Genomic DNA, 20,000 nt, shown 5'->3' on the forward strand with positions numbered 1-20,000 from the left:
CAGTAGCAGTAACGCTAACCAATCAGCTCTCAGTAGCAGTAACACTAACCAATCAGCTCTCAGTAGCAGTAACACTAACCAATCAGCTCTCAGTAGCAGTAACACTAACCAATCAGCTCTCAGTAGCAGTAACGCTGGGTTCTCCCTCTCTGGCGCCCTCTTCTGTTCAGTGGTCATGGTTTTGGTGTAGTGAGAGTCCGAAGTGCTCAGACTCCCTTAAACTGTCTCGGCTTCAAACCTCACCACTTCGTTTTCATCTCATTTTATAAATCCAGCTTGTATTTGTGAAGAGCGGTCCAACAGAACCAGCATGACCCCTTTAATTACTCCAACCTTTTTGGAAATGGTTCTATATAGCACTAAAAAGGGTCAGTAACCCTTTTCAATAAGGTCTTTATTAAACTATACCCAGCACATTCCCCGTCAGCCTGATGAACCATTTTTATCTTGCAGAGAACCATTTAAGCATGAAAATAGCTCTGTGAGTGTTGAGATTTCTGTATAGACCCGTACCCTTTGCTGAAGAACCCTTGAGGAACCATGTCGTGTGGGAGTGCAGTGGTGAGGCTGAGCTGTGTCAGAGCTGCAGGCTGAGGGTGATGATGATGGTGAGGAGTGACGACTGAGTGCGGGTTCTGTGCAGCACGCCTGGAACCAGCATTACAACAGCTCTGTTTACGGTTCTGTTGATACGGCTCTGCCTCGCTAGCGGCCCTCACTGCTCACATGACCGCGGAACCCCTACAGCTCAGAGTTCTGATTCTCTGTGTGTGTGTGTTAATGTGTGTGTGTGTGTGTGTGTTAATGTGTGTGTGTGTTAAAGCTGCACGATATAAAAAAATACCAGCACTGCCGATAAATAACTACATAATACAGCTTTTTTGCTGGACATTTTTATAGAGCTCCATTACGTGGTTATATTGTGGTTATGTAGCTTCATTACATGGTTATATTGTGGTTATGTAGCTCCATTACGTGGTTATATTGTGGTTATGTAGCTCCATTACGTGGTTATATTGTGGTTATGTAGCTTCATTACGTGGTTATATTGTGGTTATGTAGCTTCATTACGTGGTTATATTGTGGTTATGTAGCTCCATTACGTGGTTATATTGTGGTTATGTAGCTCCATTACGTGGTTATATTGTGATTATGTAGCTCCATTACGTGGTTATATTGTGGTTATGTAGCTCCATTACGTGGTTATATTGTGGTTATGTAGCTCCATTACGTGGTTATATTGTGGTTATGTAGCTACATTACGTGGTTATATTGTGGTTATGTAGCTCCATTACGTGGTTATATTGTGGTTATGTAGCTCCATTACGTGGTTATATTGTGGTTATGTAGCTCCATTACGTGGTTATATTGTGGTTATGTAGCTCCATTACGTGGTTATATTGTGGTCATGTAGCTCCATTACGTGGTTATATTGTGGTTATGTAGCTACATTCTTTGGTTATATTGTGGTTATGTTGTGAGATTATGTGACTATATTGTCATTATGTAGCTACATTACGTGGATATATTGTCATTATGTAGTTACAATATGTGGTTATATTCTTGTTATGTAGATACATTACATGGCTATATTGTGGTTATGCAGCTACACTATGTGGTTATATTGTGGTTATGTAGCTAAACTATGTGGTTATGTAGCTACATTACATGATTAAATGGTGTTAATGTAGCTACACTATGTGGTTACATTGTGGTTATGTAGCTACATTATGTGGTTATATTTTGGTTATGTACCTACATTATATGGATATATTGTGATAATGTTGCTACATTACATGGTTTCCTGTATATTGTGGTTATAAAGCTACATTATGTGGTTTTATTGTGGTCATGTAGCTACATTATGTGGTTTTATTAGGGTTATGTAGTTACATTACGTGGTTATATTGTGGTCATGTAGCTACATTATGTGATTTTATTGTGGTTATGTAGCTACATTATGTGGTTATATTGTGGTTATGTAGCTACATTATGTGGTTATATTGTGGTCATGTAGCTACATTACGTGGTTATATTGTGGTTATGTAGCTCCATTACGTGGTTATATTGTGGTTATGTAGCTCCATTACGTGGTTATATTGTGGTTATGTAGCTCCATTACGTGGTTATATTGTGGTTATGTAGCTCCATTACGTGGTTATATTGTGATTATGTAGCTCCATTACGTGGTTATATTGTGGTTATGTAGCTCCATTACGTGGTTATATTGTGGTTATGTAGCTCCATTACGTGGTTATATTGTGGTTATGTAGCTCCATTACGTGGTTATATTGTGGTTATGTAGCTCCATTACGTGGTTATATTGTGGTTATGTAGCTCCATTACGTGGTTATATTGTGGTTATGTAGCTCCATTACGTGGTTATATTGTGGTTATGTAGCTCCATTACGTGGTTATATTGTGGTTATGTAGCTCCATTACGTGGTTATATTGTGGTTATGTAGCTCCATTACGTGGTTATATTGTGGTTATGTAGCTCCATTACGTGGTTATATTGTGGTTATGTAGCTCCATTACGTGGTTATATTGTGGTTATGTAGCTCCATTACGTGGTTATATTGTGGTTATGTAGCTCCATTACGTGGTTATATTGTGGTTACCACAATAAAACCACATAATGTAGCTCCATTACGTGGTTATATTGTGGTTATGTAGCTCCATTACGTGGTTATATTGTGGTTATGTAGCTCCATTACGTGGTTATATTGTGGTTATGTAGCTCCATTACGTGGTTATATTGTGGTCATGTAGCTCCATTACGTGGTTATATTGTGGTCATGTAGCTCCATTACGTGGTTATATTGTGGTCATGTAGCTCCATTACGTGGTTATATTGTGGTTATGTAGCTACATTCTTTGGTTATATTGTGCTTATGTTGTGAGATTATGTGACTATATTGTCATTATGTAGCTACATTACGTGGATATATTGTCATTATGTAGTTACAATATGTGGTTATATTCTTGTTATGTAGATACATTACATGGCTATATTGTGGTTATGCAGCTACACTATGTGGTTATATTGTGGTTATGTAGCTAAACTATGTGGTTATGTAGCTACATTACATGATTAAATGGTGTTAATGTAGCTACACTATGTGGTTACATTGTGGTTATGTAGCTACATTATGTGGTTATATTTTGGTTATGTACCTACATTATATGGATATATTGTGATAATGTTGCTACATTACATGGTTTCCTGTATATTGTGGTTATAAAGCTACATTATGTGGTTTTATTGTGGTCATGTAGCTACATTATGTGGTTTTATTAGGGTTATGTAGCTACATTACGTGGTTATATTGTGGTCATGTAGCTACATTATGTGATTTTATTGTGGTTATGTAGCTACATTATGTGGTTATATTGTGGTTATGTAGCTACATTATGTGGTTATATTGTGGTCATGTAGCTACATTACGTGGTTATATTGTGGTTATGTAGATAGATAGATAGATAGATAGATAGATAGATAGATAGATAGATAGATACTTTATTGATCCCGAAGGAAATTTAGGCATCCAGCAGCAACAACACAATACAGTAGGAAACATATTCAACATCTATCAAACACAGAACAATAGAAAATATATAAGGGTATAGAAACTTTCTGTACAAGGTAAAGAACTTTCTGTAGATGCAGCAGTGCAGTAGATTTTTCTAACAGCCAATAAATAAATTCACAGATCAAAGTGCAAGGTGCAACCGACATTGGTTATAAAAGTTATAAAAGTGACTGATGTGCCATAGAATTCTTAATATGTACATGTAAAAATATAGTTCTGTAAAGTGAATATGTGAATATATGAATACCACACCATGAGTAAATGTGCTTGAGTGTAAGAGAGGTTGGGGAGTGTAATTGTGAATAACTAATTAAGCGGTTGAGTAGTTGAATAATGTCCATGTAGTGTGACTGGGTTAAACTCAGTCAGCAGCAGCCTCCCGTCCCCGATGGGAGGAATTGAAGAGTCTGATGGCTCTCGGAATGAATGATCTTCTGAATCTGTCCGTTGTGCAGCTCTGTGACAGCAGTCTGCCACTGAACACACTCCTCTGCTTCATGATGATGGTGTGAAGTGGGTGACTATCATTGTTCATGATAGAGAGCAGTTTATCCAAAGTCCTCCTATCTGCTATTGTTACCAGAGAGTCCAGCTCCACTCCCACCACTGCCCCGGCCCTCCTGACCAACTTGTCCAGCCTTGATGCATCTCTTCTCTTCATGTTGCCTCCCCAGCAAACCACAGCGTAGAAGAGAATGCTGGCCACGATTGAGTGGTAGAACATCTGCAGAAGCTTCTTACAGATGTTAAAGGACCGCAGTCTCCTCAGGAAATAGAGCCGACTCTGTCCTTTCCTGTACAGGGTGTTCGTGTTTGTTGACCAGTCCAGTTTGTTGTCCAGATGCAGACCAAGGTACCTGTAGGTCTTGACCGTCTCCACATCAACCCCCTCAATGGAGACTGGCTGAAGGGGTAGTCCAGACCTACGGAAGTCCACCACGAACTCCTTGGTCTTGGATATGTTCAACTGCAGTTGGTTCAGTCGACACCAAGCAACAAATTCTTCCACCTGTCTCCTGTACTCCTCCTCCTGACCACCCTTGACACATCCTACGATGGCAGTGTCATCTGAGAATTTCTGCAGATGGCACATCTCAGAGTTGTACTTGAAGTCTGACGTGTAGAGAGTGAAGAGGAAGAGCACAGTCCCCTGTGGTGCTCCAGTGCTGCTGACAACAGTCTCAGATGTACCGTCAGTCAGCCTCACGTACTGTGGTCTGCAGGTGAGATAGTCCATGATCCACTGCACCAGGTGAGGATCCACCTGCATCTTCACCAGCTTGTCTCTGAGAAGTGGGGGCTGGATCGTATTAAAAGCACTGGAGAAATAAAAAAACATGATTCTCACAGCGCTATTCCCCTTGTCCAGATGAGAGTAGGTTCGGTGGAGGAGGTAGGTGATGGCGTCCTCGACACCAATCCTCTCCCGATAGGCAAACTGGAGAGGGTCCAGTACATGCTGTACCTGGGGTCTGAGAAGAGGGAGAAGCAGTCGCTCCATGGTCTTCATAATGTGGGACGTCAACGCCACTGGCCTGTAGTCATTGAGCTCACTGGGGTGAGGTTTCTTGGGAACAGGGACCAGGCATGAGATTTTCCACAGCGTGGGAACCCTCCCCAGCTGCAGGCTCATGTTGAAGATGATCGCCAAGGGAAACCCAAGTTCAGAGGTGCAAGCCTTAAGAAGTCTCGGGCTCACCTTGTCAGGTCCAGCTGTCTTCCCAGAACGGAGTCTCCTCAGCACCCCTGAGACCTGGTCTGCAGAGAAGGGGGGGGGGGGGGGGGTGAGGGGGGGTGGACTGGGTGTGCTGACAGCCTGTGGGAGGGAGATCTGTGCAGCACTGAGAAGAGGGAGTGAGGTGTCCGGAGGGGCAGAGGCTGAGGTTGCTGTGATGGCAGGGCAGACAGAAGCAGATGAGGATGAAACAGGACAATCAAACCGGTTATAGAAGAGATTGAGTTCGTTCGCTCTCTCCACACCTCCAGCTGTTACACTGTCACTCCTTGGCTTGCATCCTGTGATTGTCCTCATACTGTCCCAGATCTCCTTCATGTTGTTGTCGTGTAACTTCTGCTCAACCTTCTTCCTGTAGGTCTCTTTAGCCTCCTTTAAGCAGGACTTGAGTTCCCGCTGAACGTTCCTCAGCTCCTCCTGGTTCTTGTCTTTAAAGGCCCTCTTCTTTTTGTTTAAGAGGTCCTTTACGTCACTTGTAATCCAGGGCTTGTTGTTAGGAAAGCAGCGAACAGTTCTCACAGGAACCACAGTGTCCATGAAAAAGTTCAGGTAGTTAGTTGTGCAGTCTGTTACCCCCTCAATGTCCTTGCTGTGAGAGTCAAGCAGCACACTCCAGTCTGTGGATGCAAAGCAGTCCCTCAGGGTCTCCTCTGCCTCCTTAGACCACTTCCTAAGGAGCGTGTTGTTGATGGTTGCCTCATCACACAGGGTTTGTACCGAGGCTGCAGGAAAACCAGATTGTGGTCAGATCTTCCAAGTGGGGGCAGAGGGATGGCCGTGTATGCATCACTGATGTTAGCATACAGGAGGTCAATTGTCCTGTTTTTCCTGGTGGGACAGTCCACATACTGGGTGAATGAGGTCAGTGTGGAGTCCAACGTGACGTTGTTGAAGTCACCAGACAGCGCGACGAAGGCATACGGGTGTTGTGTCTGAAGCCTAGCGATGGTCGCGTGTATGACGTCACACGCCACCTCCGCGTCTGCTCGGGGGGGCAAGTACACACAAACAACAATGGCGTGCGAAAACTCCCGCGGGATATAATATGGCCTTAAACTCACCGCAAACAGTTCAACATCCCGACAGCAGACAGTCTCTTTAACAGTCACATGTCCAGGATTACACCATCTGTTGTTAATGAAGATAGCGAGCCCACCACCCTTGGCTTTGCCACTGCGCGCGCAGTCTCTGTCCGCCCTCACCGTGACGAATCCGGGGATGTTTACATTAGCGTCAGGGATGTTAGCGGTTAGCCAAGTCTCTGTAAAGCAGAAGAGACTGCATTCCCGGTAGATCCTCTGGTTCCTCACTAATGCTGCAAGCTCGTCCGTCTTGTTGACCAGCGAGTTCACGTTACCCATCACCACTGCAGGAATACAAGGCTTGTATCTCCAGTGATTCTCCCGTTGTTTAGCCTTTAGCTTAGCCCCGGCTCTGCAGCCCCTGAAGCTGCGCCTCAGCTCCGTTGGAATGGGGTGCATCACGCCGGCGCGGCTTTGTTCTCAGCGTGAGAAGTTCCTCCCTCGAGTAAACAAAGTTTCTGCAGCCCTTATGCAGATTCTGGTGATCCATATCCATGGGATACATAAAAACACAAACTACGACGTAGTAAGAGACGAACAAGGAAAGTAAGGAATGAAAAAAGTTCACTTTAGGTGAACCGCTACATGGAGCTGCTGGAAGGCTGCCGCTCGCGTCGGCGCTGGAAGTGGCTACATTACGTGGTTATCTTATGGTTATGTAGCTACATTATGTGGTTTTATTGTGGTTATGTAGCTCCATTACGTGGTTATATTGTGGTTATGTAGCTACATTACGTGGTTATATTGTGGTTATGTAGCTACATTATGTGGTTTTATTGTGGTTATGTAGCTCCATTACGTGGTTATATTGTGGTTATGTAGCTCCATTACGTGGTTATATTGTGGTTATGTAGCTACATTACGTGGTTATATTGTGGTTATGTAGCTACATTATGTGGTTATACTGTGGTTATGTAGCTACATTATGTGGTTATATTAGGGTTATGTAGCTACATTACGTGGTTATACTGTGGTTATGTAGCTACATTACGTGGTTATACTGTGGTTATGTAGCTAAATTATGTGGTTATATTGTGGAAATGCTATTACATTACATCATTATATTGTGTTAATGTTGCTACATAACGTGATTATACTGTGGTTATTTAGCTACATTACATGGTTATATTGCGGTTATGTACCTTCTTTACGTGGTTATATTGTATTTTCTGGTTATGTCGCTTCATTACATGATTATATTGTGTTAAGTTAGCTACATTATGTGATATTATGTTAATGTAGCTACATTATGTGGATATATTGTGGTTATGTAGCCAAATTACATGATTCTATTGTGTTAATATAGCTACAATTTGTGGTTATCTTTTGGTTTTGTAGCTAAAATATGTGGTTATATTTTGGTTATGTAGTTAGATTATGTGGTTATATTGTCATTATATAGGTACATTACGTGGATATATTGCAGTTATGTAGTTAAAATATGTGGTTATATTGAGGTTATGTAGATATATTACGTGGTTATATTGTGGTTATGTAGCTTCATTACATGGTTATATTGTGGTTATGTAGCTACATTACGTAATTATATTGTGGTTATGTAGCTACATTATGTAATTATATTGTGGTTATGTAGCTACATTACGTAGTTATATTGTGGTTATGTAGCTACATTTTGATGTTATATTGTTTTAATGCAGCTACATTACTTGATTATATTGTGTTAATGTAGCTAAAACATGTGGTTATATTGTGACCATGTAGCTACATTATGTGGTTATATTGTGGTTATGTAGCTACATTATGTGGTTATATTGTGGTTATGTAGCTACATTTTGATGTTATATTGTTTTAATGTAGCTATATTACTTGATTATATTGTGTTAATGTAGCTAAAATATGTGGTTATATTGTGACCATGTAGCTACATTATGTGGTTATATTGTGGTTATGTAGCTAAACTATGTGGTTATATGTGGTTATGTAGCCACATTATGTGGTTATATTGTGGTTATGTTGCTACATTTTGATGTTATATTGTTTTAATGTAGCTACATTACTTGATTATATTGTGTTAATGTAGCTAAAATATGTGGTTATATTGTGGTTATGTAGCTACATTATATGGTTATATTTTGGTTATATAGCTACATTCTTTGGTTATATTGTGCTTATGTTGTGAGATTATGTGACTATATTGTCATTATGTAGCTACATTACGTGGATATATTGTCATTATGTAGTTACAATATGTCGTTATATTCTTGTTATGTACATACATTACATGGCTATATTGTGGTTATGCAGCTACACTATGTGGTTATATTGTGGTTATGTAGCTAAACTATGTGGTTATATTTGGTTATGTAGCTACATTATGTGGTTATATTGTGGTTATGTAGCTACATTATGATGTTATATTGTTTTAATGCCGCTACATTACTTGATTATATTGTGTTAATGTAGCTAAAACGTGGTTATATTGTGAACATGTAGCTACATTATGTGGTTATATTGTGGTTATGTAGCTACATTATATGGTTATATTGTGGTTATGTAGCTAAACTATGTGGTTATATTTGGTTATGTAGCCACATTATGTGGTTATATTGTGGTTATGTTGCTACATTTTGATGTTATATTGTTTTAATGTAGCTACATTACTTGATTGTATTGTGTTAATGTAGCTAAAATATGTGGTTATATTGTGGTTATGTAGCTACATTATATGGTTATATTTTGGTTATATAGCTACATTCTTTGGTTATATTGTGCTTATGTTGTGAGATTATGTGACTATATTGTCATTATGTAGCTACATTACGTGGATATATTGTCATTATGTAGTTACAATATGTCGTTATATTCTTGTTATGTGCATACATTACATGGCTATATTGTGGTTATGCAGCTACACTATGTGGTTATATTGTGGTTATGTAGCTAAACTATGTGGTTATATTTGGTTATGTAGCTACATTATGTGGTTATATTGTGGTTATGTAGCTACATTATGATGTTATATTGTTTTAATGCAGCTACATTACTTGATTATATTGTGTTAATGTAGCTAAAACATGTGGTTATATTGTGAACATGTAGCTACATTATGTGGTTATATTGTGGTTATGTAGCTACATTATGTGGTTATATTGTGGTTATGTAGCTACATTATGTGGTTATATTGTGGTTATGTAGCTACATTATGTGGTTATATTGTGGTTATGTAGCTACATTATATGGTTATATTTTGGTTATATAGCTACATTCTTTGGTTATATTGTGGTTATGTTGTGAGATTATGTGACTATATTTTCATTATGTAGCTACATTATGTGGATATATTGTCATTATGTAGCTACATTATGTGGTTATATTTTGTTAATGTAGCTACATTACATGATTAAATGGTGTTAATGTAGCTACACTATGTGGTTATATTGTGGTTATGTAGCTACATTACGTGGTTATATTATGGTTATGTAGCTACATTATGTGGTTTTATTGTGGTTATGTAGCTCCATTACATGGTTATATTGTGGTTATGAAGCTACATTACGTGGTTATGTAGCTATATTATGTGGTTATACTGTGGTTATGTAGCTACATTATGTGGTTATATTAGGGTTATGTAGCTACATTATGTGGTTATATTGTGGTTATGTAGCTACATTATATCGTTATATTTTGGTTATATAGCTACATTCTTTGGTTATATTGTGGTTATGTTGTGAGATTATGTGACTATATTTTCATTATGTAGCTACATTACGTGATTAAATGGTGTTAATGTAGCTACACTATGTGGTTATATTGTGGTTATGTAGCTACATTACGTGGTTATATTATGGTTATGTAGCTACATTATGTGGTTTTATTGTGGTTATGTAGCTCTATTACGTGGTTATATTGTGGTTATGAAGCTACATTACGTGGTTATACTGTGGTTATGTAGCTATATTATGTGGTTATACTGTGGTTATGTAGCTACATTATGTGGTTATATTAGGGTTATGTAGCTACATTAAGTGGTTATATTGTGGTTATGTAGCTCCATTACGTGGTTATATTGTGGTTATGAAGCTACATTACGTGATTATACTGTGGTTATGTAGCTATATTATGTGGTTATACTGTGGTTATGTAGCTACATTATGTGGTTATATTAGGGTTATGTAGCTACATTACGTGGTTATATTGTGGTTATGTAGCTCCATTACGTGGTTATATTGTGGAAATGTTACTACATTATGTGGTTATATTGTGGAAATCTTACTACATTACGTGGTTATATTGTGGTTATGTAGCTACATAACGTGATTATACTGTGGTTATTTAGCTACATTACATGGTTATATTGCGGTTATGTACCTTCTTTACGTGGTTATATTGTATTTTCTGGTTATGTCGCTTCATTACATGGTTATATTGTGGTTTTGAAGCTACATTATGTGATAATATTATATTAATGTAGCTACATTATGTGGATATATTGTGGTTATGTAGCCAAATTACATGATTCTATTGTGTTAATATAGCTACAATTTGTGGTTATGTTTTGGTTTTGTAGCTAAAATATGTGGTTATATTTTGGTTATGTAGTTAGATTATGTGGTTATATTGTCATTATATAGTTACATTACGCGGATATATTGCAGTTATGTAGTTAAAATATGTGGTTATATTGTGGTTATGTAGATATATTACGTGGTAATATTGTGGATATGTAGCTACATTACATGGTTATATTGTGGTTATGTAGCTACATTACGTAATTATATTGTGGTTATGTAGCTACATTAAGATGTTATATTGTTTTAATGCAGCTACATTACTTGATTATATTGTGTCAATGTAGCTAAAATATGTGGTTATATTGTGACCATGTAGCTACATTATGTGGTTATATTGTGGTTATGTAGCTACATTACATAGTTATGTAGTGGTTATGTAGCTACATTATATGGTTGTATTTTGGTTATGTAGCTACATTATGTGGTTAAATTGTGGTTATGTATCTACATTACGTGGTTATATTTTGGTTATGTAGCTACATTATGTGGTTATATTGTGGTTATATAGCTACATTATGTGGTTATATTGTGGTTATGTAGCTACATTATGTGGTTATATTGTGGTTATATAGCTGCATTAGGGTATTATATTGTGTTGTTGTAGCTACATTATGTGATTATCTTGTGTTAATGTAGCTACAATGTGTGGTTATATTGTGTTAATTTGGCTACAATATGTTATTATATTTTGGCTATGTAGCTACGTTACTTGGTTGTATTGTGGTTACATAGCTACATTATATGGTCGTATTGTGGTTAGATAGCTCTGTGTTGTGGTTAAGTAGTTACATCATATGGTTATATTGTGGTTAGGTAGCTACATTATGTGCTTATATTGTGGTTATATAGCTTTATTAGGGTATTATATTGTGTTGTTGTAGCTACATTACGTGATTATCTTGTGTTAATGTAGCTACAATGTGTGGTTATATTGTGTTAATGTGGCTACAATATGTTATTATATTTTGGCTATGTAGCTACGTTACTTGGTTATATTGTGGTTACATAGCTACATTATATGGTCGTATTGTGGTTAGATAGCTCTGTGTTGTGGTTAAGTAGTTACATCATATGGTTATATTGTGGTTATGTAGCTACATTATGTGGTTATATTGTAGTTCTGTAGCTATGTTAGGTGTTTGTATTGTGGTTATATAGCTATATTACGTGGTTATATTGTGATTCTCTATCTAAATATTGTAATATATATTGACATTATGTGGTTATATTGTGGTTATATAGCAATATTATGTGGTGATATTCTGATTCAGACCAAAACCAGCTGGCAGGAGGATGAGAAGAGGCCTGCAGCTGCGATTGAGATCAGGTCATTGGCTGAGCTGCGATTGGGATCGGGTGAACAGCCGAGCCGCAATTGACATTGTGTGATAAGCCAAGCCGCGATTGGGATTGGGTGATAAGCAGAGCTGCGATTGGGATCAAGTGATCAGCCAAGCCGTGACTGGGATCTGGTGATAAGCCAAGCCGTGATTGGGATTGGGTGATAAACCGAGCTGTGATTGGGATTGGGCGATCAGCTCAGCCGCCATTGGGATCGAGTGATCGGCTCAGCCGACATTGAGATTGGGTGATCAGCTCAGCCATGATTGGGATCGGGTGATCAGCTCAGCCACGATTGAGATTGGGTGATCAGCTCAGTCATGATTGGGATCGGGTGATTGGCCAAACCACGATTAAGATCAGGTCATTGGCTGAGCCGCGATAGGGATCGTGTGAACAGCCGAGCCGCAATTGAGATCGGGTCATCGGCTGAGCCACGATTGGGATCGGGTGAGCAGCTGAGCTGCAATTGACATCGGGTGATCATCTTAGCCGCCATTGAGCTCGGGTGATCAGCTTAGCTGCCATTGGGATTGGGTGATCAGCTCAGCCGCGATTAAGATCACGTGATCATCTCAGCCACGTCTGGGATCGGGTGATCAGCTAAGCCACGACTGGGATTGGGTGATAAGCTCAGTCATGATTGGGATCGGGTGATCAGCTCAGCCGCCATTGGGATTGGGTGATCAGCTCAGCCGCCATTGGGATTGGGTGATCAGCTCAGCCGCCATTGAGATTGGGTGATCAGCTCAGACGCCATTGAGATCGGGTGATCAGCTCAGCCACGATTGGGATCGGGTGATCAGCTCAGTCATGATTGGGATCGGGTGATCAGCCAAGCCACCATTGGGATCGGGTGATTGGCCGAACCACGATTAAGATCAGGTCATTGGCTGAGCCGCGATTGGGATTGTGTGAACAGCCGAGCCGCAATTGAGATCGGGTGATGGAAATGTGACTCAGGCAGAAAATCCAAACATGTTAATATCTGGGGTAAGGTGGATAACGGTGGGGGGGGGGGTAGATTTTGTTTGAACTGTAACTTTAATATATCAGAGAGTGACTAATGATGAATGATGCTTTCAGAAAACAGGATTTGCTCTCAGCTTCTCTAAAAACAAGACACGAATAGATCCATTTACAGCAGAGTGAGTATGTCCATTAGCTGCACTTAGCTCCAGTTGCAGTGTGTGTGTGTGTGTGTGTGTGTGTGTGTGTGTGTACTGCTGCTCCTGAATGATGAATGACGGTCCATTTTAACCAGCCCTACATGATGCAACCTGGACGCAATGTTTGTTCCTCTAAAAACAAAGTTAAACTCCTGTTTGGAGTGTGTGTGTCACCCTGAAACACCCTTAGGTACCGGCTCCACACACACACACACACACACACACACACACACACCTTCATCCTCCAGTAGGCGAGGTTAGAAAAAGTCATATGACTCAACACTGATGTGAATGAATGCAGTGAGAACCCTCAGGACTTTCGAGGTCTTCAGAGAAGGAAAAATGCCATCTGGAGTTTTTAGCTAATTTTTACTTGATAATCATAAACTCTGTAACAGAAATAACGCTCTTTCTTCACTGACCAGTTTTGTTTGGGAATAAGTCTTGAAACCCCCAGCAGAAAGTCCTCCAATCAGGATTGTTCTCTCTGTGGTATCTCTGCGGATACAGCTGAGCGAGCTCTCCCATTGGTTAGGACTTCATGAGCCAGACTGGTTTTGCGCAAGTTTATATGGTTTCTAAGTTTATAGTCTTTGCAAAGTCCTTATTTACAGTGGTCAGTTTCAAACTGACCTTTTTTCCTGCTGGTTAGTTTGTTGTTCAGGTGCCTTCCGGCCCAGCTGAAACTACTAAATGCCTCCAACTACGGTTCCCAGAACCGTTTGCATTAATGACAGATTAGGAGATCAGATCTGAGTGAAACATTGGTTATAATGATAATGTAGCCTAAAGTGTGGTTCTTTACACACTTACACAATACAATAACAATAAGATACAATACAATAAACTACAATACAGAGTGCAGTACAATAAAATAAGTGCAGCTTATAACTCAGTGCTGATTTAAGTGCTGTGTAAAGAGATGAGTCTTCAGTCTACGTTTGAAGACAGTGAGAGACTCTGCTGTTCGGACAGCCAGTGGGAGTTCATTCCACCACCTGGGCTCCAGTGCAGAGAACATTCTCCACGCTGGTCTTCCATGCACCTTGAAGGATGGCGGGTCAAGCCGAGCTGTGCTCGAAGCTCGAAGGGCTCGTGGTTCAGTTCCAGATTTCACCATTGCCATCAAGTCGGTAGGAGCTGGTCCATTTCTGGCTTTGTAGGCCAGCATTAGGGTTTAAATCTGATGCAGCTACAGGAAGCCAGTTAAGGGAGCGCAGCAGTGGGGTGACGTGGCTGAACTTGGGCAGATTGAAGACGAGTCGTGCTGCCGCATTCTGGATGAGCTGTAGAGGCTTGATGGCCGCATGGGAAGATCAGCCAAGAGCGAGTTGCAGTAGTCAAGCCTTGAGATGACCAGAGACTGCACGAGCACCTGGGTGGCCTCTCGGGTGAGGAAGGGTCGGATCCTCCGGATGTTGTACAGGAGAAACCTATGTGACCGAGTCAGGTTTGCGATGTGAGTCGAAAATGATAACTGGCCATCCAGAGTCACACCAAGACTTCTCGCCTCTACAGACGGAACAATCAGAGAGTTCTCGAATGAGACGGTGAGGTCATGATGAGGACCTGTAGTCACAGGGATGAATATCAGCTCAGTCTTACTGGGATTGAGCTTCAGGTGGTGGGCTGCCATCTATGTAGAGATGTCAGACAGGCATGCCGAGATGCGACTGGAAACCTGTGTGTCAGAGGGAGAGAATTCATCCAAAGGTGTTCTATGGGGTTGAGGTCAGGACTCTGTGCAGGCCAGTCAAGTTCTTCCACACCAAACTGGCTCATCCACGTCTTTATGGACCTGCTTTGTGCACTGGTGCGCAGTCATGTTGGAGCAGGAAGGGGCCGTCCCCAAACTGTTCCCACAAAGTTGGGAGCATGAAATTGTCCAGAATCTCTTGGTGCTGAAGCTTTAAGAGTTCCTTTCACTGGAACGAAGGGGCCGAGCCCAACTCCTGAAAAACAACCCCAGCTCCTGAGAGCGACCCATTCTTTCACTAATGTATGTAGAAGCAGTCTGCAGGCCTAGGGGCTCGGCTTCATACACCTGTGGCCACGGAAGTGACTGGAACACCTGAATTCACTGATTTGGACGGGGGAGTGAGAAAATAAAGAAATAAAGGCCATCTTCCTCAGTGTGATGCTGATTTTCTGTGTGTGATATTAATACATAAAGATGTACGACGTGGTGTGAAAAACTTTTTAATGATTATTTCAGGCGACTCAGCAGATTGAGCTTAAGATGCTGTTGTACCTCTGAGGTAATTTTGCTGTGAAATTTGCTTTGCTTCAATAACGTCAATGGTCATAAAAATGATTTGTTTTTATATCAAAATCGTGATTTAAGAGATTTTCAGACCACCAGGATGACAAATTAATTACATGGTTTTGTGTTTGTGTGGGAAATTTATCATCATAAAACTCATAAAAAACATCATAAAAAAAAATGCATTCAGCAACAAGTTGCATCAGGCGCGCATTAAATACTATGTGGTGAGCACCCAAAACTATCAGGTGGATCAGCGTGTTTTGAATACTCACTACATAGAATCTGGTGTGCACCTGATTTTTACCCTTAACCCCCCTCAGGTTGTTGCTAAGTTGTAGCTAGGCAGTTACCATGGTGTCTCAGGTTGTTGCTAAGTTGTTGCTAGGCAGTTACCATGGTGTCTCAGATTGTTGCTAAGGTGTTGGTGGATCTGTGCTATTAAATACTGTGTTAACTTAAATCCACTGCTTACTTAAATTGCTACCTTAAATGCACTGGTACCTTAAATCAGTTACTACTTTATCCAATCGTATCTTAAATCCACTTAAACCTTAAATCATCTGCTATCACAAATGTTCTTCCTTAAATCCACTGGAACCATAAATCTAATACTACCTTAAAAAAAGATTGTGCACCCTGAGGGCTATGGATCTTTGCAGCTCTGTGTGTGTGTGTGTTGTATTGATCCTGTCTGTAATCAGTGCTGATGAGTTTGGCGATGTTATTTTGGCCCATTTGCTCAACCAACCACACATGAACTGTGTGTGTGTGCGCGCACGCAGTGTATTGACCCGTCCAACCCGTGTTTGTGTGTGCACTATTTGATGTCATCTTTTCCAACACACAAGTGACACTGTTTTGAGTGTAAAGGGGTTGTAACATTAGCTTACAAAGTTCCTGAAGAAACTGCCTGTACAGTGTGATTATTACTATATACAGTGATTATTACTATATACAGTGTGATTATTACTATATACAGTGATTATTACTATATACAGAGTGATTATTACTATATACAGTGTGATTATTGCTATATACAATGTGATTATTACTATATACAGTGTGATTATTACTATATACAGTGTGATTATTACTATATACAGTTTAGTATATATACAGTGTAATTATTACTATATACAGTATCATATACAGTGTGGTTATTACTATATACAGTATCATATACAGTGTAATTATTACTATATAAAGTGTGATTATTACTATATACAGTGTGATTATTACTATATACAGTTTAGTATATACAGTGTGATTATTACTATATACAGTTTATCATATACAGTGTGATTACTATATACAGTGTGATTATTACTATATACAGTTTAGTATATACAGTGTGATGATTACTATATACAGTGTGATTATTGCTATATACAGTTTATCGTATACAGTGTGATTATTACTATATACAGTGTGATTATTACTATATACAGTTTATCATATACGGTGTGATGATTACTATATACAGTGTGATTATGACTATATACAGTGATTATTAATATATATATATACTGTTATCATATACAGTGATTATTACTATGTACAGTGCAATTATTACTATATACAGTGATTACTATATACAGTGATTATTACTATATACAGTGTGATTATTACTATATACAGTTTATCATATACAGTGTGATTATTACTATATACAATGTGATTATTATTATATACAGTGTGATTATTACTATATACAGTTTATCATATACAGTGTGATTATTACTATATACAATGTGATTATTATTATATACAGTGTGATTATTACTATATACAGTTTATCATATACAGTGTGATTATTACTATATACAGTGTGATTATTACTATATACAGTTTAGTATACAGTGTGATTATTACTATATACAGTATCATATACAGTGTGGTTATTACTATATACAGTATCATATACAGTGTAATTATTACTATATACAGTGTGGTTATTACTATATACAGTATCATATAAAGTGTGATTATTACTATATACAGTGTGATTATTACTATATACAGTTTAGTATATACAGTGTGATTATTACTATATACAGTGGGATTCTTGCTATATACAGTGTGATTATTGCTATATACAGTTTATCGTATACAGTGTGATTATTACTATATACAGTGTGATTATTACTATATACAGTGTGATTTTTACTATATACAGTTTATCATATACAGTGTGATTATTACTATATACAGTTTATCATATACAGTGTGATTATTACTATATACAGTGTGAATATTAATATATATACTGTTGTATCATATACAGTGATTATTACTATGTACAGTGCAATTATTACTATATACAGTGATTATTACTACTTAGTGTGATTATTACTACATACAGTGTGATTATTACTATATACAGTGTGACTATTACTATATATACTGTTGTATCATATACAGTGATTATTACTATGTACAGTGCAATTATTACTATATACAGTGATTATTACTACATACAGTGTGATAATTACTACATACAGTGTGATTATTACTATATACAGTGTGACTATTACTATATATACTGTTGTATCATATACAGTAATTATTACTATGTACAGTGCAATTATTACTATATACATTTACATTTATGGCATTTAGCAGACGCTCTTGTCCAGAGTGACTTACAAAAGTGCTTGTCATTACTTCAGAATATCTCATGTTAATAAAGGTCGACATAATTTTAAAGAGCTTTGCTCTAAATTGCTACCTGAAGTTATCTATGCATTGAGACCTAAACAAATACAAGTAGAAAAATACCTACAACTCAACACAGAGTCTACACAACACTAAACCTGCTGGAAAAAAAAATACAGTGATTATTACTATATACAGTGTGATTATTACTATATATAGTGTTTTCTCATATACAGTGTGATTATGGTTACATCAATACTTACCTGTGTACAATTTCAATATTTGTAAAAACACTAATTATTTTCATACAGTGTGATTATTATTAATACAGCAATAACTGCCTGTGTACAGTATGACTGTTGTTGCATTGTTGTTGAGTTAATCTGAGTGACCAGCTGTGTTAGTGAATCTGACTGGCTGTTGTGTTACTGAATCTGACCGGCCGGTTGTGTAACTGAACCTGACTGGCCAGTTATGTTACTGAATCTGACTGACGGTTGTGTTACTGAATCTGATTGGCCAGTTTTGTTATTGATTCTGATTGGCTGTTGTGTTACTGAATCTCATTGGCTGTTGTGTTACTGAATCTCATTGGCTGTTGTGTTGCTGAACCTGACTGGCCAGTTGTGTAACTGAATCTGATTGGCTGTTGTGTTACTGAATCTCATTGGCTGTTGTGTTACTGAATCTGACTAACGGTTGTGTTACTGAATCTGATTGGCCGGTTTTGTTACTGAATCTGTTTGGCTGTTGTGTTACTGAATCTGACTGGTTGTTGTGTTACTGAATCTCATTGGCCGTTGTGTTAGTGAATCTGATTGGTTGTTGTGTTACTGAATCTGACTGGCTGTTGTGTTACTGAATCTCATTGGCCGTTGTGTTAGTGAATCTGATTGGCTGTTGTGTTAGTGAATCTGATTGGCTGTTGTGTTCCTGAATCTGACTGGCTGTTGTGTTACTGAATCTGATTGGCTGTTGTGTTAGTGAATCTGATTGGCTGTTGTGTTAGTGAATCTGACTGGCTGTTGTGTTACTGAATCTGATTGGCCAGTTGTGTTACTGAATCTGATTGGCCAGTTGTGTTACTGAATTTGATTGGCCAGTTGTGTTACTGAATCTGACTGGCTGGTGTGTTAGTGAATCTGATTGGCTGGTGTGTTACTGAATCTGATTGGCTGTTGTGTTACTGAATCTGACTGGGTGTTGTGTTACTGAATCTGATTGGCTGTTGTGTTACTGAATCTGACTGGCTGTTGTGTTACTGAATCTGATTGGCTGTTGTGTTAGTGAATCTGATTGGCCAGTCGTGTTACTGAATCTGATTGGCTGTTGTGTTGCTGAATCTGACTGGCTGGTGTGTTAGTGAATCTGACTGGCTGGTGTGTTACTGAATCTGATTGGCTGTTGTGTTACTGAATCTGACTGGCTGTTGTGTTGCTGAATCTGACTGGTTGTTGTGTTGCTGAATCTGACTGGCTGCTGTGTTAGTGAATCTGATTGGCTGCTGTGTTAGTGAATCTGATTGGCTGCTGTGTTAGTGAATCTGATTGGCTGTTGTGTTGCTGAATCTTATTGGCTGTTGTGTTAGTGAATCTGATTGGCTGTTGTGTTACTGAATCTGACTGGC

The 20,000-nt window shown here is 38.8% G+C and overlaps 1 protein-coding gene across 5 annotated transcripts in view; it reads left to right on the forward strand.

Moving 5' to 3' along the window:
• The window catches only part of gria3a (glutamate receptor, ionotropic, AMPA 3a), a 126,234-nt gene that overhangs the window by 7,165 nt on the left and 99,069 nt on the right, over nucleotides 1-20,000 (forward strand). The window lies entirely within an intron of this gene.

Source organism: Pygocentrus nattereri, chromosome 23 (assembly GCF_015220715.1).
Source record: "Pygocentrus nattereri isolate fPygNat1 chromosome 23, fPygNat1.pri, whole genome shotgun sequence".
NCBI classification, from domain to species: Eukaryota; Metazoa; Chordata; class Actinopteri; order Characiformes; family Serrasalmidae; genus Pygocentrus; species Pygocentrus nattereri.